Below are 24395 nucleotides of genomic sequence, written 5' to 3'. Positions count from 1 at the left end.
GCTATCGCACACTCGATGTCGTTCATCGATCCATCTAATCGCGGGAACCTCTCAACGGCGAGACACTTGGCGCCATAACGCGTGCGATGAAATTAACGCTTCGCGTAGTGCTTCAGTTTCGCAGTTGGGAACCGCAAAGGGGTCATCCGCATCGGACTGTAACTCCGTACGTTCTAAGCAGCCAATTTTATACAGCACGATACTGACGTGCACGATCTCCGGCGTCATGTGTAGAACACGTAATACCGTTTCGCGTACGACGCACGGTACATTAAGAATAATGGGAATGACGGCGTATATCGCACCACGCGAACATTAAACAAAGTCACAGTTTCGCCGCAACGGGGAAGCAATGAATGCGATAGCAATAAATTGGAATGTAACGCGAAGAACGGAAAGCAGCTCGAAATTGCCAGCGCGTCGCTCGAGCCCAAAGAACGCACGAAAAGAACGCACACAGGACGGGCGCGAACTATCATGCGTCACAGCTCGACACTGGAAGCGTACTGCTCAAACATAAAGCAGGACGCACGAAACGAACGAACAGGTACACACAGGACGAGCGCGAACGAACTGTACCAGTCGTTACTTATTTCCGTTTGAACAGCGCGCCTCTTTCGCAAAAGCGGCCGCTGCAGCGTCGAAGCGACCTTCGTACGCTCTGTCACTTCAGCGCAGACATCACCGGGAGAGCACAAGACATACAACCCCCCGCTCCCCCGCCAGCCGCCCCCTTCTTTCCTCAAGATAAGCGCACGAAGGCGACCACGTTCGCAGGAACGGGGTCACGATCTTTAAAGCGCGCCACGCGCGGACATCGCGCCATCTACGTGGTAACTCAGAAAGGATACTGATGTAAGAGGTGTATATAAACAAGACGAGCGCGAACTAATTGTGACAGTTGTTACTTATTTCTGTTTGAACAGCGCGCTCCTTTCGCAAACGCGGCCGCTGCAGCGAGCGAAGCGAAGCCCCCCACCGGCCGCCCCTTCTTTCCTTGAGATAAGCGCACGAAAGCGACGACGCCCTGTAGAGCGAACAGCAACGGCGTTCGCAGGGGCGGGGCGACGATCTTTAAAGCGCGCGCGCACGTCGCGCCATCTATGTGGCCACTAAGAAAGCATCCTGAATTACATGGTGTATATAAATAGCTCGCCGTTAGCAGGCTGAAAGACTGTGCTGTCGTGGCCTAACGTCTAACGCGGTGGTCTGCAAAGCGAGAGGTCGCCCGTTCGATTCCGCGCGTCGGGAAGAATTTCTGAATTATTTTTCTTTGTGGCTTTTCTATATATATATATATATATATATATATATATATATATATATATATATACGGTGAATGACGGCGGCCACCGACGGCAAAAATCAGCCGAGACTGTCCATATAATTGCTATCGCAATAAAAAAGGACAGAGTAGAAAAGAGAGCGCTGATAATAGTAATGATTTTCCACATGCTCACGTTTCGCTGAACCAGAGCCATCATCTGCTGTCTGCCAGAGAGAATTGCAACAGAGAAAACACGTGATGTTCCTTTGGAACGGTCTGCAGAGCGGTAGTGGTGCGGATACCGCGATTGATGTATAGGGAGCTAGCTCAAGTAGTCTGCGTGTTCGTATACCTAGACCGATGGAGAGAGAGAGAGAGAAAAGCTAGGCAAGGCAGGCACGTTAACCAGACGCACGTCAGGTTTGCTACCCTGCACTGGGGGAAGAGATAAAGGAACAAAAAGAGAGGCAGAAGAAAAGAGAGAGATTGACAGAAAAGCCTCGTGATACGTATAGCATGAAGCACAAAACGAGTGCCACAGTCTAATCACTTCAGATAGCTATGCCTTGTCTGTGCAGAAAGTGCTTGGACCCTGGTCGTGCCCGAACCCACAGAGAATGGCTGTTGATCTCTTCATTTACTCCTTTAAAGAGCGGAGGGCATGATAATAAAAAGCGCTATAGAACTTGACTAGTCTTCCCAGTCTGTTACAGTGCAACATCATGCAGTGGTAGCTCACATACCATGTAGGTATAAACATAATCAAAAGAACATGCATTATGTGTGTATACAATAATCAAAGAACGCCACATGTAGAAACAGCGGTTACCTCTTGTGAACGGTACTTGACTCATGTACCTTTAACTTTGTTACATTAACCATTTTTTTTTCCTTCTCGCGCATCTCAACGCATTCGTTAACGAAACCTTACCTCTCTCATGCTGTGCAGAAGCGTCCGAATTAATGTTATCGTTTTTTTTTATTACAGCAACTATCGAGTGATTCTTAGAGGGTTGATCGTCAACATACGCAATATATTACATAATTTCTTAACCCATACATTTCTTAGTCGTAGGACCATAGCGAAAAACCTCGTCGCATAAAAACGAACAGCTCTTAAATAAATAAGAGAGCTTTCCGCACGAGGTATTACAATAGACAATCATTATGCGTCAAGAGAATCTCTACCATTAAAGCCTACTCCGACAGACCGCTACGCTTCTCTTAAGCGACAGCTATCACCACTGCCGCCATCATCATTACCCAATGTGCATCGCAGTCGGCAGAACGGAAAAGACGCAGATGCGTTGAAAGCAGCGGCGGATGTTGTGGGACCTCATTACCACCATTACGCGCTCATAGACCGCCGGTGCAGAATGTATCGCAATATATGTCATCGTCCACGGATGATTTCCGCGACGAAGACCTACAAGTCCTCGCTGTGTTGAGATATCTCGTAAGCACGATGCGTACTCTCCTCAACAGAATGACATCAGCTCGATGGGCACTGCAAGTTCTGGATTCCTTGGAGCCAAGCCTTGCAAGCCTTCTTTAACATCTTGGCTTCCAGTCTACTTTAAGACAACCGCAGAGGAACCGGACTCAAATATTTCTCGGTTGTGACTGTCGCGTATGGGCGGCGAACGCTGATAAGTGCGTGTGCGTATCACTTCATCTCTCTTTCCTCCTTGCTTTCTGTATTCTTTTTCTTCCCTTCCCTTTCCATGACGTAGGGTAGCAAACCGGGTTCAACCTGGTTAACCTCCCAGCATCTTTAGAGCAACGTTAGGGCAACCGCTCTCATAAAGCATTCTGATACTGATGTCCATCACTTGAACATTTAACGTGGTAATAAGAACGATAAAAGATAACGGAAATTCTCGCATATTACCTTGCTACCACTGCCCACAGTTCTGTTCCGTGGAAGTGGCAATCGCATAAAAGGTTTCCTTCATAGTATTCTTCACTCTATCGCGATCTCTCTCCTCTGCTCCCGACTTTACTGTGTATACCGAAAGAGAGCTAAAACAATAAATAAACAAACCCCAAGGTTTGCGGACTTTTAACGTCTTCGCCTGGAATCCGAGCAGAAAAGTAAATAAACGTACTTCTCATCGTAAACAAAAGCAACATAAAGAACGTAGCAGCAAAAGCAGCAAGGCACGAGGCGAGATCCCGAAGTAACGACTTCCTCGCACCCAGTGAACTTTGACCGATAGCTGTCGGTGCGCAGCGACCGATATCTGCCCCCAAATCCGGGCAACATTGCTCTCGCTACCGTTCACAGCCGTTTGATGAGGGTTTTCCCACCCACACCCGGCGGAAGGCCTTTTTTCATGCGTTATAACCTAGATGTTTATTTTCACAGGCCGACATGGGGCCGATGCAAATCGGAGCGCCTTCCCCTCTCAAATGTTGCCCTCGATCCCCGCAGATCTCAAATGCTCCCAAAGTGGGAAGGCAGCAGACAGGGAGTGAACGGGAAAGGGGAGAACAAAAGAAAACTTGCCATTGTGCCCCCGGAAGAGGGGGAGGAGTAGGGGAAGAGAGGGTAGGGGGAAAAGGAGAGGAGGCTGTGAGGTCGGTTGCGGGAGCGCGTGGCGTGGCCCGCAGTAAGAGAGGGACAGTGGAGAGGAGGAAAGGCCGTGGGCGGGAAGGGAGTTTCCCTTTCCCTCCGCCAGATGGCTCAACATGTGCGACCGAGTGGCGCCGCCCGACAGAGCGTTCAAGATGTCTGCCTGGGCCGCTCGGCAGGGAAGCGCTGCTCTCAGACACCTCGTCGTTCCTGCCTGCTACCTGCAAGTTGTCGGTGAGTAACACTCGTGCACTAGACCTTCATTAAACTGCGCAGCTGGCCGCGTTAAAAACGCGCTCCGCCAACACGCGGGAAAAACTTGTCAGAAGCAGGTAAGGCAAAGCTAATCGGGACTTCAGCGCGCGCGCACGCTCACCGCTAAAGCGCGACCCCGAACTCCGAACGATCCGTGCGCGCGACAGCTTGAAACGGTTCCTCGAATCGGACAGTCGCGCTCGCGGTGACGTCACCCGTGATTAGATGCTCGTTCGGATCTGTTCCGTGAAACAGGATTGTAATTGGCGTTTGATCTATACTTTTACGGTGCCACGCCCACCGCGTCCTCGTGCCGGCGACGGAAGGCAGTTAATTATGAATGACACATCAACGCATGGCGTTGACTGATAGGCGGGAGGTTTACTGCCGGTAGCTGTCTATTCATTCAGTTCAGTGCATATGTGGCTAGATGAAAATACGTCAGCAGAACACAGTTTATGCTTGCGAAGTGACTCAACTTTCCATGTGTGAACGTGGGCTCTACTTCTCCGAGTTTTTTCTTTGGAACGTCTCGTTTCGTCACTGGCGAGTCGCGCGCGCTAATAATATTTTCAGCATCCGGAGGGTCTTGCGCCTGACCTTAAACAGTAATAGCCTAAAAACATTTCGGGAATACGGGCCCTGCAGCGCATGTAAACGAAGTGATTAAATTAAATCGCGGTCGCTACGGCCGCATTTCGATGGAGGCAAAATGCTAGAGGCCCGTGTAATTAGATTTAGGTGCGCGTTAAAGAACCCCAGATGGAAAAACTTCCCGAGTCCTCCACTACGGCGTCCCTCATAATCATATCGTGGTTTTGGGACAATTAAACCGAACAATTATAAATGCCCTTACGGTCTCTCAGACTGTCCTTTGTTCTAAGTGAAAAAGATTGTTTAACCAAACTTTCAAGATGGTGTCTGCTGTATTTCTTACTACGCTACGCGCACAAACTTAGCTCAGGTTGAGAACAGCACATGTACTGAAAAGCATCCATGGAACGAGGAAAGAAATGGCATGAAGTCTGCATTACCCATTTTCCAGTGTTAATAGGAGCGGTGGGTTACATTTGCGGCGATTCGCATCAATCTCCTTACACTTTCATGTTGAGTCTGTAAAAGCAGATATGTTCTCAGACAAAATAACAAAATACAGCGGGCTCGTCCAATTTCAAACGTCCCTCTGAGAATGATTGTTCTAGTGAGACAGCAAGGCAAGAAAAGGGATTTCTTAAGACCGCAGCAAAGAACATGCATACCAGACAGAAACATACAACACACAGCACACACACACACAAGAAAAGTAACAAACGTTCGGCAACGAAACCTAATTGATTTGTTAATGCTGCATGTGCGTTATTCAGTTTTTTTTTATTTAGAGAGGCTATTGATGCGAATCGGTAAGTGTAGGTCCATTAGTGAAGTGAAATACCTCAATCCGACATCCGCTGAAGCTCGTCTTCTCTCAAAAATAGCTCGATAGCTTTGTTGTTGAAAAAAAAAAGAAGTCCAGCGTCCAATTACTGGTGGCATGTTGCAATAGATGGGTGAGGTCCAATAATGCTCCTGTACTTATAGACTGGTGGGCGAGTTCAACATGTGTATATGTAATCGTCCCGTTGGTTTTACTGAAACACTTTCGTTTGTTGAATGTTGGACTGTGTTCTTTTTTGTTTCCGGCACGTTCTGCATATGTAGCGCGTTTTGTACGTCCCTTCATTCTTCATTACACCCATATGGAGTAGAATGTTTGTATGCGCGCCGACACGCCAACATGCCAGGCAACCATCCGGCCTCTCTCTTTCCTTTACTAAAGTAAAAATAAGTGGAGCGCTTGCTATTTTTCTGGCGATGGCTGCCCATTTTCATTTGGTTATTATATAACATAAAAACAAATCAAAAAATAGTCTTGCATTCGATGATTTCAACGTTAGACAGCTTTTTTTTTCTAACAAATCTCCCGAATGTCTGGTTCAAACAAAAACTACTTTCACAATGGGCTGCCGTCTAGTTAGTACGATCAGTCATGTGTGAAAACCAAAGCTCCATCAAAGGGAGCGTCGAAGGTGCGTTTCTTTATCTCTTCTACGTGCACTCTCTCACATTCTAAAGCGACCTTCTCCTTATGTTTTTTTTTTAAGCAAGAATATTACTCGTTATCCTTACTATTTTCTTACATATAAGCCAAACAGAATAGATATAGGCTTAAATGTTTCTAACTTTCTACAACTCTCTATCTTATTCCATTTCACTTGAAAAAAAGTATTCAAAGAAAGCTGTGGAACGTCTATAGATACAGCAGCAAAAGGAAAGGTTTTGCGAAAATTCCCCATCTAAGCAGACCACCATGGTAGGTTTTTAAATACCGTTCGTGGAAATTTATTTCTTTCTGTGGGGACTCAGCGTCAGTTGCAGCTGCTGCAGCCGCACCGAATGGCCGACACGCTCCAGCACATGGCCCGAGCAACGCCAGATGTCTTCACCCATGCGCGCAGAACGCAATATGTTAGCGCCGCATAAGAACGGAGGTGCTCTAGTGGGGAGCCAGTCCAGTACAAATATGCAGCCGCAAAGCGCGGGATTCCGCACCTTCGTTAGAGCCAATTATGTTCGCACGCTTTCCACAACGAGGACTGCTGGCCGGCTGGTGCGCGCCTGATAAGGCGTCCGACGTATATTCTGAACAGCCGGGTGGAGGGCCTCTTGCGTATTTCAGATGGAGATAGGCGTGCTGCTTCAATTATGAAGGCGAAAGCCTTATATCTGTCAAGAGACAAGAAGTTTTCGAGATATGGCGAGACCTGCAGATAAATCGCGAGACCTCGTCGGCGTCCACACGAGTGATTGAAAAAAAAAAGAAAGAAAACAAGTAATAAATGTGGGTCAAAAGTCACGTGATACTCTAGTGCATGTCTGTGTGCAGTCAGCGTACCAAAAGTCACATTGTTTCAATGTAACATGACGCCACCAATACGGCACCCAGTGACGTCATCATGACGTCTTTATGACGTCATCGCCCGACATCTTTACTTAGTCAAAGGCAGGCCGATCACGGAGACTGAATGCAATAGACTCAGATGAAAAAGAAGAAGGTGGCTTTCCCTTCTTTGTCGTCTTAGCCGAATTCATAAACGACCGTGTGACTTTTGATTTCTACTTGGACCTCAAATTCAGGCTGTTCATAGCGAAGAACAAGCAAGCGAGATAGCCTTGGCTTGAGCCGTCTGTGTTAAGATACAATCGTGAGCGAAAGTTTGGACATGACTTTTGCTTTATGAGCACGGACATGTGCTTGATATGAAGTCAGCCACTTTCCTTATTGCTGCTTCGTACTTCTCCTTACTTATGAATGTGCTAGCTATAGCTCATTTTAAAGTGCTCTTATTAAATGCGAAGCATTTCTTAGCGAACCTCAGACACTTTGGGCGTTTCTATCTATCTATCTATCTATCTATCTATCTATCTATCTATCTATCTATCTATCTATCTATCTATCTATCTATCTATCTATCTATCTATCTATCTATCTATCTATCTATCTATCTATCTATCTATCTATCTATCTATCTATCTATCTATCTATCTATCTATCTAGCCGCCTACGTCTGGGTGCTCTCCTGGTCGTCTCCAACTTGTAATACACCAAACTTGGCATAGCAGGGGATCAGTGTATGACGAACACGATTCTCTGGTCATGACATGAATAACGCAAAATACCTGTCGCGTACGTCATGAAACCCTTTCTCTCAGTCACGTGTGGCACATACCCGCATACCAGAGTTCATGTTACACGGGAATGTGCCACTAGTGATACGAAGCCTCAACCAACACAGTAACCGCGAACACACACATTGACACGCAAGGAAAGTGAAAATAATAATAATTGTTGGCGTTTTATGTCCCAGAACCACGATATGATGATGAGAGGCGCCGTAGCGAAGGGCTCCGGAATTTTAACCATCTGGTATTCTTTAACGTGCACCGAGATCGCACAGTACACGAGCATCTAGCATTTTGCCTCCATCGAATTGCGACCGCCGCGGCCGGGATCGAACCCGCGTACTTCGGGTCACCAGCCGAGCACCGTAACTGCTACGCCACCGCGGCGGACGCAAGGAAAGTGAGGAAGCTGAAGACAGAACACCCCTGGAAGACGCTCAACTACCATGCACTCATCACGTCGTCCGAAACATGGACCATGCCGATTACGCGAAAACCGGGGTCAAGGCTTCCTACAATAAATCTGCCGAGAGAACCAGGCGTCTCATCATTACGGGTAACTTCAACATTGATTTATGAAAACCCAAGAACGCTTGGTCTTTATACTGCGTGAAATACGGCTTGAATGTGACAGGGCATCAAAAGACCTCGCTGCCACGTCCAGGACAGGAGGCGTCATAGATCATTTTATCGTAAGAGGCATCCAGGATTTCCATCAGCTGTGCTATACCTTGTACTTCACTAAACTTAGACTCCTCGTAGCTGCGATCACGAACTAATCCGATTAACAAGTCCGGTCCAGGTGCTGGTGCTCACTGATCACGGTGATGATGACCTTGTTCAAGAACTGTCAAGAACCCCTTCTACACATACACAAGGGTTCGTGAAACCTGCGTGCGTTCTCCGTCATAACGGACAAGTATAAGAATAACAACTGTAACGCAACTGTAATAAGTGCAACGGTGACTGTAACGTACGTGCAGTGCGCCTGCGCGTGCCACTCGGCTGTGTGTATATCCAGGGGAAATTTCCTGAATGAAGCTTCGTTGCGAGTAACGCCTGTCCTGTGCATTTGTGTTTCTTCTTTGTGCTCTTTGTATTCGCGTTATGCAGTATTGAAGAATATACGCACTATGTATCAGCTTACGACGTCTGGTGGTGGTAACACCAATGTTGCTCTTGTCATCGTTACGCAACTGTAAACAACTCGTTATATAATACATATGCGACTCTTCAGCATATGAGTGTGTGTATACCACGTCCACATTTCTCTAGCGTCATTCCGTAACGTTTCGCTCAATATGAAAAATTACGCCACAGTCACCATCCCGCGCATGCTTCGCATAACACTGATTCCCACGGTACGTGGGATCTGCCGAATTTTATTTAAAGGAAACTTAATTTTTGTCTTTCTTCTAGTCCATGTAAAACTAGCTGTCTAGGCATGGAGCTGATTGCAACGTCTCCAGTTAGCCCAACACTAGCAAAATAAAAAAAAAGTATATATTCTGCTGGCGTAATTTCGCAACACGTAAGCGGACGAATGAATTGCACAAGTTGAACAGCGCCCGCTTGTTTATTTCAGTCGGTATACCCGAACTGCAAAGTAAAAATGAAAGAAAGAACACACACACACGCACATACACACAAAACGCGCCACCCTTGGTCTGCAAACTATCGCTCGTGACTGTACGCGTGGAGATGTGACAACGTGCTTAGTATAAAACAGAACGAATTTCAACAAAACTCATTTCAATCAAAATAGGGCATTAAGTTATATTGACAGTTCCAAGCAAATTAGTTATGCTGCCGCTGAACTTTTTTTTTTTTTCAAGAATGTTGCCTGTGGTCCATGAGAACTAAAATATTAAGGACTTAACTACACACCTCTGCAACATCTCGGTCATAAAACATTGAAATATTGAAATAATTAACCATGAACCGGTAGGCGTGTCTTAATAAAAGTGTGGAACTTCGCATCACTTCGCCTCGTCACTACAGGGCGTGTGCATTTCGACGTCGCAACATTTTTATACGAAATCAAATTTCATCATTCGAGGTAGGACTGTCCTTTTTATTTTGTTGTTTTCTCTTTTTACTACTTCATGCCATTCCTGGGCAAAAAGTGGACTTTTGTTGCCAGGGCACATTTTTTCTTGGACATGATGAATGGGGGAGGTTGGAGCCTTTATGGCGGCACCGGCTACTTCTTCACAATTAGGAGACAGAATATACTATGCCAAAAAAAAATAAATAAAAAAGGCACAAAATATGCCATACAGTAATACATAAGACGTGCAAACAGAGTACAATCCAACAGCACATGAGTCAGAAATATTCGAGCACGAGTTCAGGTGAGTAAAATGAGTTCACATGTACACGTAGAAAGTCAGCTGTTCTGTATGGCTTGACATACACTGTAAAACACACAAAATGAGTAATTACACATAACATAATACACACGATCACAACATTAGACAATTCTAAATACATAACGAGATCATCGTTACTCATTTTGCCTTCAGGATAAAATGTGACTGCGCGGAATCTAAACGTATGAACAGACAGAGAAAGTTTCAGTTGATGAATTGAAAGAAAAAATGATGTCGCTATTTTTTACTGTTTCATCCACTTTTCCTTTACAATAATGAGACCATTCATGCGCCTAACTTCTCCCATTGCTCAGTTTAATGTTCGTAATGAGACTAGTTGTAATAGGACTGCTGCTCACGATTTTCACTCCTCTTGTGTATTCTCAAACTGAAACAAGCACGGATGATTAAGCGCTCCTGTTAACTGACTACATAGTCAGTTAACAGGAGCGCTTAATCATCCGTGTTTGTTTCACGTTCTGCCCGTTTCAACTTTGCAGCACCGTATTATGACTGCTAATAAGTCGGTCTCGCAATATGCAAGCGACGCTTATAAATCATAACGGCTGGGCAGATCGGATGACGTAAAGAGGAAGGGAAAATATCAAAAAGAAAAGAGAAAAGCTCGGTGCAGGGAACGTGTCTCTATTGCCTATTACCATGGCCGTCGCCATGATTTTGTCTAGGGGAGGAGGGGCTTGGGGCAAACCTTTGTTGATCGCGGCGAGGAGGGGGGTGGCGATGGTGTGGCATGGGGGGGGGGGGAGGTGCCCCTTTTGCACTACTTCCCTCCCGCCCCCTCCGCCGACGTTCATGCCTACTACATTTATGACACGGATATGGGAACCTGGAACTGATGGGAAATGAAACTGAATGCTTTTCGGAGAGACACGTGGCTTATGAACGATAGGTAAGACATCTTTGCCATGAACGACCGATATGATCAGGCGGAACAACTGCCGGCTGTGTACACCGGGATAACTGCGCCTGCTTCAACATCGTCGTTGAAAAAAGAGAAGGTTAGGGATAGTGATAGATGTATGGAAGGTGACTATGCTACCGAAGAATTAGTCATTGCATGTACTACGTTGTTCAATGCGCGGCAGCCATTCAGGGGCCTAACAAAACTTTCCCTCGTTAATGCTTTTTTGCTATTGATCGGCTAGCTTCGTAAATGGTATGTCCAGCGCCGATATTGGCTTAAGTATTCTCTTACGGACGTTTCTAGCGTAAGACGTTTATGCGAATACGGGTCCCGATCGCACACGTTATGCAGGCATCTAAGCGTGTTTCACTTAGGAAGTTTATCAACCATATATCACTTTGGCCGTGGTCAGCACGTCTTCCTGTGCTTAAGAAAGCCTCTCCCTAGGGAAGAGCCGGGAGTCCAGACAGGCTATGTTATACATAAGTGTACGTCAGGCAGATTAATTCCGAGCAAGCCCGCATTATGGAGAGAGGTCCTCCAGAGAGAGAGAAAAAAAATGTCATGCACTCGTTTGTAATAGGAAACTACAAATGATGGCTTTTGGATTTCCTTATTGAAATAAGAATAAACGGCGCATTTGTTACAATTTTCTGACGACAGCTACCCATTTTCGCTCGGTTATTATGAACAAGAAAACTCGAAGTCTTACGTTCGTCGAGTTGACGTTCAAAAGTTCTCGTTATAACAAAACTTCAGGACTTCTGGGGACACAATACACGCTCGTGCCCTGCCAATACTTATCACAAATTCAAGTGCCTTCAAATAAGCGTTGAGTGGCCTTCATTGCTTTTTGATGGACTCGTGATATCCACGGGCCCCTATACTATTGCAAGTGAGATGGTTCACACTGTATCCAGGTGACGGAGCTCCTGTTCTAGTCGCCGTCGCTTGATATTCGTCGTACAGACAGGTGGAACGACATTCTTTTTTAAGGCGAAATCCTTACGTGCCTCGTCAAACACGAAAAATGACCATCGGCGGCATTGGCGTTAACACGATTAGATACAAAAATCACCATAATGTAATTACGACATATGAAGTCATCATGGCGTCACAGGTTGCCAAAATTTGTGACGTCACTATGAAGTCATCGCACATTATCGAATAAACGTTGGACGACCTCGCAGGCAGTGCTGTAAAACCATGTGAAGTGTACAGAGCTACGACGCCACCATTCTGACGGTAGTGCAAAACCACGTTAGGTGGAGAAGGCTTTCGAGGGGGAGGGGTTGAATACTATCGGATGAGAGGCAGCAAGAGAACAAGACGGCTGTCGCCTTCGAGTCGTCTTAAGCGGATGCATAAGGGGCTGTGTGACGCATACCTAGCTTCGTCACTGCTTAAAAACACAACCCGTAATAACAAGATTGCCTTTATGTTTTTTTTTTCGTACGGAACGAAAGGGACGTCACGGAGAAGCGCACAGAATCGAAGAGTCGTTCGTATGCATTGTCAACCGTCTGGCGCCTGTACATCAAAAAGTCGTTGCTACGGTCCGAAAAAAAAAAGTTTTCTTTTTTTTTTTTTACGTATGCCCACGAACCCGGGTCATCGCCTCCGTAAAGGACAATGCTCGCGAGACGTCGGTGCCTTTTCGTGTTTCACCGTGACCGCGCCGATCACGCCATCGACGACACCGCAGCCCCGGTCCCCCCTACGCGAGCGCTCGTTGGGCTTCGACAAACGCCCAGACATGTTCTTTCCAGGCGATCGAACATCAGTGTCGCGATAAGGGAGTCGCGATGCATCGAGCGGAGCAAACGGACAGTATTATATAGGCGGCAGAGACATTGACACACCGTTTTGTCTTTATATCTCTCTCCAACTTGGCTTTCTCGACAACTCGCCCGCATACAAAAAAAAAATAATAATAATAAAAGAGGAAACGAAATCGTAGACGTGTGTCACCGATACAAAACGAGACACGCGAACGATCGTTTGGCTTCGTGAGTGGGTGGGAATCCCTAGGTTCCCGCTTTCAAAGCAGGGGGTCGTCGACATTCAATGTACCTGTATAATGTTCCGGAAGAGGTCGATGAGAACTTGATGGACAGCCGTCGCGAAGGTCCGATATAAGTAAGTACGTTCGAGCGTAACTCTGCGTGTACTTTTCGGAAGACTTGCACCAAGCGTTTGTTAGCGGGCGGTAGTGACGCCGTAAAATGGACTTACAGAGAATGATAGAGAGAGAGAGAGAGAAAGAGAAGGAAAGGGCAGGAAGGTTAACCAGAGTCACGCCCGATTTGCTACCCTACAAATAAGCTCTGTGGAATCCCGCAAGGTGGCGGGAGGCTTAAGAATGGGAAATTGTCAACCACCCATTTGTAGCACGAAACCACAAAGATTACTCGGAAAGAAAGCTTCTTAGTTGCCAAAAAATTCGGCCTGGTCCGGGGATCGAACCCAGGACCAACGCCTTTCCTGGGGCGGTAGCTCTACCAATTGAGCTAATTTCCTTGTGGTTTCGTGCTACAAACGGGTGATTTGCTATCCTGCACTGGGGAAAGGAATGAAAGGGCGAAAAGAGAAAATAAAATAAAGTACACTTAGGGAAGCACAATAATGCAGTGTCTGTATTGATCCGTTTTCTTTTCAAAGCACTTTTAGTCAGTGTTACGACCGTTCAATTTCGCATACTGCGCTAAGGCTTATGAAACAAAACTTGACAGATGGAGATGTCAGACTGCTCAAAGGACACGAGCATTGAATGCTCATCAAATTCTCATTACTCCTTCCTCCCAACCTTTAATTAGTTTTTATAATTTTTTAATGCGTTCCAGCGGATTGAAACGCCCCGATTTCGTGCGGAGCGATGGGTGGATCTAAAGCAGATTTCGATATTACTAATGATTTCCCCTTTCTGAACGTAAGCAATACGCACACTGAGCGAAATTCAAGATTCTGAGCACTGCGATCTAAGTGGTGCAAATACTGAAGACGAATATTTAATTATTGGCGCTTCTTTCACTCATCCCGCTTCCTGCTTTGGCCGCGGGCTATTCCTAGAATGGTCGGAAAGAATTATTCATTCAATCACCACGAAAATTTTATTTGGTGGACGAATAGCTTCGACCGCAGGGCGATTAAATTAGCCTGCTTCGAAAAGCAGACACTCGTTGCGAACATTGCAAAACGCTTTTGAATCCCGCGCGCGCGCGTGCGTGCGTGCGTGCGTGCGTGTGTGTGTGTGTGTGTGTGTGTGTGTGTGTGTGTGTGTGTGTGTGTGTGTGTGTGTGTGTGTGTGTGTGTGTGTGTGTGTGTGTGTGTGTGTTTGTGTTTGTGTGTGTGTGTGTGTGTTTGTGTGTGTGTGTAAGAGAGGAAGAGAGATAATGAGAGAGAGAGATGCTTTGAGCGTAACCACGACCGCGCCGCTTCGCGGTTCCCACTACTTTTCCAGCGTCACTACAGCCAGAGCCAGGGTCGACACGTGCCGCTCTGCCAGTGACGTCATACATGACGTTGCTACTCGAGTCACGTGACCCCCAGCTGTTGAGGTGTAAATAGACTCTCCCTTTCCCCAACCTTACGCCACTTATTGCTTTTACTTTCAACATCATGCAGTAACCCATAAGCATGTCCCGTCTGTGTACTCACCATAAAACTATGGTCCCTTAGCGCAAAACAACGAAAAAAATGAGGGAAAGGAGCAAGGTGAGCGTTAACCATAGTTGTATGATCAGTACACAGTATGAACCGACTAGCCCAACAGCAAGTACTTCTGAGTTATGCTCGTTTCCTCTCCTCTCTTTTTCTTTGCTTTGCGCTAAGTGACCATAGTCTTACGGTCAGCACACAGTATGAACCAACAATTCCAACAGCAAGTACTTCTGCCCCGTCTGTTTCAACGCATGTAAGACTGCCTTCAAACGCAGACGATTCGCGCTTAATCGTTATTGCAATTTGTTCCGTCTCCGTTGGCTTTACGATCTGCTTGTACAGGCAGGCGGCTTTCGCGTTGGCAGGCCAAGCGTGGCGTTCGCTGATAGCGAAGGCGGAAGCTTGCTAGAGAAGAGTCACTCGCTGACGCGAGCACACTCTGATTGGAGAGTCGTGAGGGGGGTGGAGGTCGGACACATCTGAGACGGGAACATGCTCGTCATTTGCATCGAAAAGAGGAGCGAAGCCGGGGCGGAGTCATCGATACGTGCCGCTCGCTTCCAGACGTGACCGGCGTGCGACGCGCGCTCTGGTGGCGAGATGTTTCCGCAAACGTACACGACCAGCATGTTTTCCCCCCCTTCCTTCGTAAGCCACTATCGACCCTTAAAGTATTAGTTTTGCTTCGCTTTTTTGTGTGTAATAGCGATGTTATTATTTCTTTATAGATGATTCGTTTCTTCGTTTTAACTTGTTTGTACATTTCTCTACCATCACCTCCTTTCCGTTTTTATTTTCCCAGTATTACCAGTCGGGGTATCTCTCAGAGGTCCGTAACCTTTTTACAAAGGCTATTTCTTCCTTTTCAGTGTGTAAAGCTTTATCATTTACATTGGATCGTGAATTATATAGCAGGGAGGTTTCTTTTGTGAGTTTGAAAAGCCAACGACTACAAAATCGTGTACGCGGATGCCGATTTCTGGCAATTCAATTGGGGATGTATTGCCATTATTTAATTGGAAGCTTGTATGCACTGGATCGATGAATATATATATATATATATATTTGTTTATTTATTGGCCTACCGCTGCAATGAAGCTGGCGAGTCGCGGCCGCAGCCGATTTCGTTCGCTAGCAGCATGTCCGCTGCGCGCGAATGCGCTAGTCACGTAGTTCTTTTTGTATTTCGCGGGCTTTCTTTGCAGCTTGGAAAAAAATGGTATACGTGAGACTTTCTTTATCGCAAATAATGCAATGGGGGATTCTGAAGACGCTCTCGAACTTTGCAAGCCGCATTTCTTGCCTAAGGTCAATATTTAGCAATTCATTTAAATAGTCCTAATTAACGAATTAATTATTTACGAAAAAAATTGTATTGCGCAAGGTGACTGTCAGCAATTTGCAACTGATTCACCTGCCTGCCGGTAATGTTGCATTTTTTAACCCTTGGCTAAAGATAGTTGGGACACTCGGTATATACACTATATATACAGACCTTCTTATGAGCTTCGCTTTTAATAGCTCGTCTCAATGATTTATCCATTTTGACTCAATATGGTGTCAGTACGCACTTTTGGATGAGTGGCGGCACTTCTGTGTTCTCTCCTTTATTCCTTTTGATCACTTAACCACTTTTCCCTTTATAGGGTAGCAAACAAGACGCACGTCTGGTTAATCTCCCTGCCTTTCAGTTTCCTCACCTCTCTCTCTCTGTCTCTCTCTTTCCCTCCTGTATTTTGTCAGGGTGCTTTTACAAGCGTGGCTGAACGTTCCATCATCTCACCTCACTTTCTCTCTCGTATCGTTATGTTTTTCTTTAATACTTGCTCGTTTTGTTTGATCAGCAATCCTTTGTTTTCGCATCCATCAAACCCAACGGCCGCAAAGCCCGCCTCAAGGTCCACGCAGCTTCCGATGGGAAACATCGCAATGACGGTGAAAGCCGATGTAAACAGAAAGCCTCCGTAGAAACTGACCGATGGCCAGCAGGCAAACAGCAGCCGATCAGCAGTCCCCAAATCGCACACCGTGTGTACAGGCAGTGTCAACAAGGGTGACCTGTAGCGCCATACCGATAGCGGTCGTATGTACTATACAGCGCTGATGACGCCCGTTCCTGAAATAACCCGACGTATAAACACGATGCTGACATTCCACCACGATGGAGCTGAGAACTGCGAAACTACTGGATCAGCCGACACGTTTGTGACGACCGACGCGTTTTCTTGCCCCCTTTTTTTTCTCCAAAAATTAATTACCTCGCTAGACTAAACAGGCCACCTTCCCGGTGACGCTCCGTCAAAAAAAAAAAAACGCAAACAAAACAAAAACACCCCTGCGCTTGTACGTGTACTGCACTCCCTTGCGAAATCACAAGTTGCCCTTGGCACTGTCCGAACTAGAACTAATGCGAAGACAGGCGGCGTTTGCAAAACTGGCCCCCAGATTCCCACGTGTGATGCAGCTAAGTTGTGCGGCAACAAGGGAAGTTAGGAGGCAGTCGATGATAGATAGATAGATAGATAGATAGATAGATAGATAGATAGATAGATAGATAGATAGATAGATAGATAGATAGATAGATAGATAGATAGATAGATAGATAGATAGATAGACAGACAGACAGACAGACAGACAGATAGATAGATAGATAGATAGATAGATAGATAGATAGATAGATAGATAGATAGATAGATAGATAGATAGATAGATAGATAGATAGATAGATAGATAGATAGATAGATAGATAGATAGATAGATAGATAGATAGATAGATAGATAGATAGATAGATAGATAGATAGATACTTGTTTCAGGGGTAATATGGGTCAGATAAGTAAAGAACAGGTTGATGATGATGCTAAAAGGCGAATGCAATGTTGAAGCTATGGCATGATAGAATGGCAGCGATGCCTCGAGTTTATGGATAGAAGTCGAGATTATTTCGGCTGCCTCCACTACGTGCGTGTCGCTTTAGGCACGGGAGAGTTCAAACGAACAAGTAGCTGCTTGCAAGGCACCGCTTGCTCGAAGGCGCAATGAAAAGGTCACGGTATTGTGCCGTCGCTTTACACTGAATTACCTCGTTAAAGTGCAGTACACATCCTCATTTACGGTCCTCCTTTTGATCACGAAAGACAGCTGTCGTGCTGGTTTAAAGCGGACTGGACGACAATGCATTCACAGAAGAAAGGTTACTGCGACCGTGGACCTGACCGTAAATCGAACAGAGAGCATCTAAACTCCTGCTAGGCATTTCAGTGACGATTGGGCTACTTCGTGTCAGGTTATTTGGTGTCACGCCACATGTTATTCGATTCTCGTGTTTCCCACTTCGCCCCCCGCCGATTTAGGGTAGCAAACCAGGCATAGAGCAGGCTAACGAATAAAGGACGGCACGTGTGATAAAAGTCACGGAGTACTGGCCTCTCGCACATAACAGTCTTATCCTATCTGCCACTGTCGCATCGAAAAGCTTTCTCCGCACATTTTGCGCTGTACGAAAGCCAAATCAGAATTTTAAATTTGACGTTTAAGCACGAACGGCGAAAAACGGGACTCACAATGGAACCGAACGCAGCGGAAGCGTCCATTTCGCTCCATCAGAAAAGTTTATATCAATGCGCAGGCGACTACACAGAGCGCGCGTATTCAACAACACTGTGTAAGACTTTACAAAAACAAGATTTAACGAAAGTACTGACATTTCGGCGAGACGGCACGCTCCGAAATTCTCGGTGGCACACTTTCGCACAATGGCGCTAGGTTACCAAAGTTCTGAAAGGCAAAAAAAAAAGCAAAAAGAAGTGAAAAGAAAGAAGCAAGATTGACTGTTCGGAAATTCAATACGTAAAGCATCGCATAGCATTGTACGCGTGGGGGAAAAAGCTCAGCTAAGGGGCGAAGATGGTTATTTTTTTTTAATTCGTAAACGTGCAGTTCGCAGAAAAACGTTCTCTAGTAATGGCATAACGGTGAAGTAACGCTGGTAAAGCTACAAACAATAGCTCGCTCTGTGTCCAGGAAATTAAATTTCCGGAACGAAAAGGTATTGTGTATAACATACATGACCTCTTTTCAAATGATACCTGAATCGTCTGCTTTTTCTAAAACAATGCGCGGTAGTACAGGAAACGACTCATGAGTTGCAGTGACGCGGTTTGTTTTATTTTCTGTCGCTATACCATTTGTACGTAGCTGTCTCTTTCCCTTTCCTAAGCATAGTTTATGAAGCCAAACTGCGATTCCCTTCGAATCTTTAAAGTGACAAAAAAATGTAGTGTACAGTACTTACCCTGCTAAACCAAAGTGACCAATTCGCGGCGACCCCATTTCGATGGAGGCAAAATACACAGATGCTCGCGCACTTAGACCTTAGGCGCACGGAACACCAGCTCGCAGAAACTAAATGCGAGACGTCCACTACGGCGCGTTTAGAAAAGCTCCCGTTTTCCTTCGGGTCGTTATATCTGAGCATAATCATTCAAAAATAAATCTACAGTGCATTTCATATGCGCAGCTCGGCACCGTAACTGTCAGCCATATGTCTTCAGTTCTGACTGGCCTGCTGCGGAGATGTTGCAGTTTATATAACCTCGGCTACTCAATTTCTATAGGCTCAGCAGCGTAAAAAGGAAAAAAAGAAAGGGTTTGTGCGTAAACAAAAATGATCAAGTAAACAAAAAAAAACATATATGGCAAACTGAAACAATTAAATATAGAAAATAACATGGTAATGTACAGTTCGCTTGCATGAGGAAAAGTAGGTCGCCCCGCCTGCGTCGCTAGCGAAAGTGCGTTCTGACTCACCTAGACTTCATTTTAAATACCGTGCCTACGTTCTAAAGTCTAGAGGCTGACGCACCAACGCACCACATGAAGACAACAGCGAAGGACAATGTCGGTAAAGAAGAGATGGACGCTGCAGATAGGAATTAAGCGAGCACGGTGCACGCGTCCAACATCTAAACTAGGACCAAGAGCAGCTGAAATGAGCCGGACATCGGTATATCACCTTACGCGTTAATTACACACGTGGCACCGGTACAAAAAAAAAACAAAAAAACTTTCGCGCGAAAGGCACAAAAAAAAATAAATAAAAAACATAAAGGCGCACCCTGGCGATGGAGGGAGCTCAGCGAACTCAAATTCCTAAAAGCGGGCGCTCAAAAACAGGAGAAAGCTGAGCATTCAGTTTTCATTAGTGAAAGACGCCCACGAGTAATCAATCCTATTCAGTGAGCGGCGGCCTTTTTCGTATTCATTCTATGGACCCATGCTAAATCTCCCGGTTCAATATGCTTGAAGAAAGAAATGAGATAAAGGGAGTTCTTAATTTCTAATAAATATTATTATACTTCATTGCATTATATAGGCTGCTGGATTTTATCCGCTCCTTTAGCTTGCTCCACGTTCTTATTTTTAGAAAAAACTCAACACCTTCTTAAACGACGTATCTAAAAGCTGCAAACAAATGACGTCTCTCTGACGTCAGTGATTTTTGAAACACGCATCCGCAATATAGCCTTGATGTGAATTTCTATGCGATCTGGCAAAACTTCTTTTGAAAGCGCTAATGGCGGATTTATCTTTCATTCAATCATTTCTTATAGAGAACTGCGTTTTTACTCTATTGTGTTTTGTGCTGTCTTTTAAAACTGTACTTATAAATCTATTGATGCGTTTAGAGTCCTTAATATATCTTTCACATCGCGAAAAAGAAAGCGCATGTGATAATCCCTATTTATAACATCTGACGTTCCGCAAAATCTTAGCGATATCAGGGAAATAACGGATTAAGGCGGTCAACTACGTTTCAACATTTTAAACGGTCCTTTTTTATATCTCGCTGTTCTGTAAGAAGCTGAATTCCAGCAGCTTAAAGGAGTTAGTCGAATGTAATCATTCTCCAATGAGAAGGTTACTGTGAGACGATAGAAGAGAGAACACCCGCAGGACGGAAGACGACTATCAGGAAGATCCTATCGGCACACAGCCCGTAATTGCAACGCTAACTTAATCAGCACAGTACTGGCAGCGGCCGCCAGCCAATATGCGCCAGACAATGTTCCGGTGATCTCAGCTCAGGCTTCAGGCCAGCGCGTCATGTGACGTGAGTCACAGGGGAAGACCGGAGGCGTACACATTCAAAGCGGGGCGCCGGAGTCACCTTGTATTGTAAGCCCTAATTGTCAATAACCGCGACAGGCTCCGCAACTGACGTCAACTCACGTGATATACAGGCCCCGGAAATTGATTTAAAACGCGTTAGTAAGAACGAATATAAAACACCGAGCTTCTTTTACCCCCGCCGAATCTGCCCCAGCAATTTCTCGCGCAATTGCTGAGATTGATCGCCAAGACAATACAGGACACATGCCCAGCGCTGAAATGGGCCTTTTGTTGCTTGATTCACCTGTGCGACCGGCCTTTGTGTGGGCGCAATGAAACTGGCGCATTCTAGAGCCAGTTTAAATTCGTTCTTTTTTTTTTCTAAACTCCTCTTCCTTACTGCGTTAAATTTTTTTTGTCACAGATTAAAGTAGAAAACATGTTGCCATTTGCTGCTTCGTGTTATAATTTACTTCATGTTATAACTTAAAAAGCTGCTTCGCGTTATATAACTGACTTCGTGTTGTAACTCTAAAAACGCTGCTCCTTTTTACTGGCCTACGCCGATCAAACATACCATTGGAAGAACAAGGATTCATTCATTCATTCATTCATTCATTCATTCATTCATTCATTCATTCATTCATTCATTCATTCATTCATTCATTCATTCGAATGCGCATTCGCGCCCGTAAGTTTCTCTATGGTTCAAACTATCTTAGACGCCATTTCGGAAACATCGTCGGGAAGTAAACGTCGCGCAGCACGGCGAATCCAGCACAGTAAACTACTTCCTATCTTACCCCACGAAAACCACGGGAATCTGCTCGCCACGCACTGCACCCAACTACTAGAGGAAGTTTATATAGAGAGGAGGATCAGGCCCAGAATAGAATAGAGCACAGCGATGCATAGTAAGAGAGGGAGAGAAAAGTTACGTATGGAAAGAAGGAAACATGTAGTGGCGAGCGGGAGAGACAACCCTAAGAATCGATGGCAACCACGGGAATCTGCTTGCGACACATATGGTACCATGATATGGTGTTTCCGCGTGGTCAGTGGACATTCAGGTAGGAGGTGTCGCGACTACATTTGGAGTTTTTAAATGTTACAGACCTCGCATGTGACTGGTGACGAGTTACACTTATATTGGGCTGTGGTGCGGTGGTATGGGGGCCCGGCACAACACCGTATGCGGGATAGCTTATAGGCTACCGGCATGTGCATTGTTGCGTCGCGCTGCGCGCGCCTTCTTGGTTAGCCTACCCGCTTTAAAAAAAATGGACATATCTTCAACATAACCTGAAAGGATGAAACCGGACGGGGCCATTGCCTGCAAATCTCGCAAGGCTAGATCCGCCGGCAACTTACAACATCCTCCTAATCCTGCCACATACTGCACCTAACTACCGCAGGAAGTTCATATAGAGAGGAGGATCAGGCCCGGAATAGAATACAACACAGCGATGCATTGAAAGAGAAAGAGAGAGAAAAGACACATATGGAAAGAAGGAAACATGTAGTGGCGAGTGGGAGAGGCAACCCTAAGAATCGATGGCCGGCCTTCTGTGGTTCACCTGGCGCCGAGCCGGCGCCAGCCGCATCGACGCCGACGCTGCGGCTGAAGGCACTGTCGCCGGGGCTCCCGCAATGGGGGCCGCTCTCAGAGGCGTGGTCTCGCTAGGCGCGTGGGACGGGACGGGACGATACCGCACTCTTTCTACACAACTGCGACGGGACGCGCGCGCGCGCGCCCGCCCGAGCCGTAAGCGGGACGTTTTTCCTTTCCCTTCGGCCTTTTTACAGCGAAAGCTGTTATGAGATCACAACAGCAGCTGATTTTGGTGGTGTAGTTGTTTTTCTATTTCTTTCATGGTATATATTAGAAATGTGCGTAATGTACATACATAGCAAACAAAATACTCAAGGCCGCCTCTACGAGCGTACGACAAGCGTTACACAGAAAGAAGTTTCAAATAACACTGCGTCCTAAAAGGTTACTAGAGCAGTGCATTTCACGAACAGTGGATACCGGTCCGGCTGAAACTGCAGTTGTTGATAAAAGTATTTTAGCTGTACAGCCATTTGTATGAAATTACACCCGCGATGATACCACTGGTTACGCATGCCTGTCTAACTTGCGAGTTTTCTATAAACTGTGCATACCCAGCCGGCGCCGCCGTCACTGGTGTCCGAAACCGCTATCATGCACAATGAGAGAAAAACAAGAAACCTCAGGGGCGGGATTTGAACCCGGGCCCTCTGCGTGGAAGTCGAGTATTACACCACAGAGCCAAGCCAGTGCTTAGAACTCCTCCGCAAAAAGACCCTATACAGGCGTCATGTCAGGCAGGGAATCACGTTAACAGAGGTAATATAGCGCAGGAAGAGTAAAATATTGCCATGCGTCACACAATGCGAATTGTGTAACGAGCAGGTGGCTTAAAGCTTCCCATCCATTGCAAAGGGCTCAGCCATAATTCTTCATCGTTATCGGCCACAGCATCAACAAAGAGCACATAATGCTTTACAGATGTGATGCGGGTACCTCGCTTCTCCGCAGAATTGTGAATGGCGTAGTGGGTATTTCCATACTTCGCAAAATTACCCTGATTTATGGCGTAGTTGGTACCATCCACTTGTAATAGTTGCCCCAAAAGAGTTTAAAACGGGCTCTGAAAGGCCGCTCTTCCCGCTTTCGCTGTGACCATGCTGCGCGCGCCCCGCAGGCCTGGCGTTTTTTTTTTTTTTTGCCTTTTTTTTCGTTCTTGCTGCGGCTTCCTTGCGCTGTCGATGTTTCGCCACTCGTCAACCCTGAGGTCAGGTCCGCGTGCGACGATTTATTGATTCACGAGAAAGCAGACGGGGGAGACAGGAAAGGGCATAAGAGAGAGAGAAGGAAGTGAAGGAAGGCTGCGGGATGCGCCGGCTTAAAGCCGCGCCGGCGATCTGAGAAAAAAAAAAAAGAAGTATTGAGGGACTTACTCCGAAGGCAAGTGTCGCGAAGCAATTGTCTATGACACTTTGAAAACGCGCGCGCGCGCGCGCGAGGATTTGAGGATTAAGAGACTCTTTCGGAGAAATTGTCGCGCAATTTAAGGCCAGTTTTTGTACGAGCGATGTAAATCTTGTTTTTTCTGTTTTTTTTTTGTCCACGCGTGGGAAGTTTAGAAAACAACTCCCGACGGTTCTATAAAACTTTCGAGCAGGCTTCCTTTGGAATTTTTCAAGCAGTTCCCGGAGTACCGACGGGAATATTGCGAGTTTGCTGTTGCTAAGGGTAGCTTTTCGCGAGCAAAAGGTCAAGGATTAGTTGGACCTAGCGACAAGATATTAAACGCAAAATCTCAATTGGGGGCATAAAGCGGCGTTCGGTGTTTAACATTAATCTCCTCCCCCCAACCCCCTTGTCCTCTTCTGTGTTTCTGCCTGGGTATTAATCAAAGCAGACGGTCTGCCAATGTTGTCATAATTTAATCATATTTAAAACACGCTTGCCAGCAAGAATACA

At 45.9% G+C, this 24395-nt stretch overlaps 1 non-coding gene across 1 annotated transcript in view; it reads left to right on the top strand.

Moving 5' to 3' along the window:
* Nucleotides 1-3948: 3948 nt before the first annotated feature.
* Nucleotides 3949-24395, top strand: part of LOC119396582 (uncharacterized) — a 32952-nt gene continuing 12505 nt past the window's right edge. Inside the window, exon 1 of the transcript XR_007416634.1 lies at nt 3949-4076. This is a non-coding gene — a transcript (uncharacterized LOC119396582). The remainder of the gene's footprint in view (nt 4077-24395) is intronic.

Source organism: Rhipicephalus sanguineus, chromosome 6 (genome assembly GCF_013339695.2).
Source record: "Rhipicephalus sanguineus isolate Rsan-2018 chromosome 6, BIME_Rsan_1.4, whole genome shotgun sequence".
NCBI lineage: Eukaryota > Metazoa > Arthropoda > Arachnida > Ixodida > Ixodidae > Rhipicephalus > Rhipicephalus sanguineus.
The sequence above is the reverse complement of the archived record's forward strand: the minus strand, read 5'-3'. Positions and strand labels throughout refer to the sequence as shown.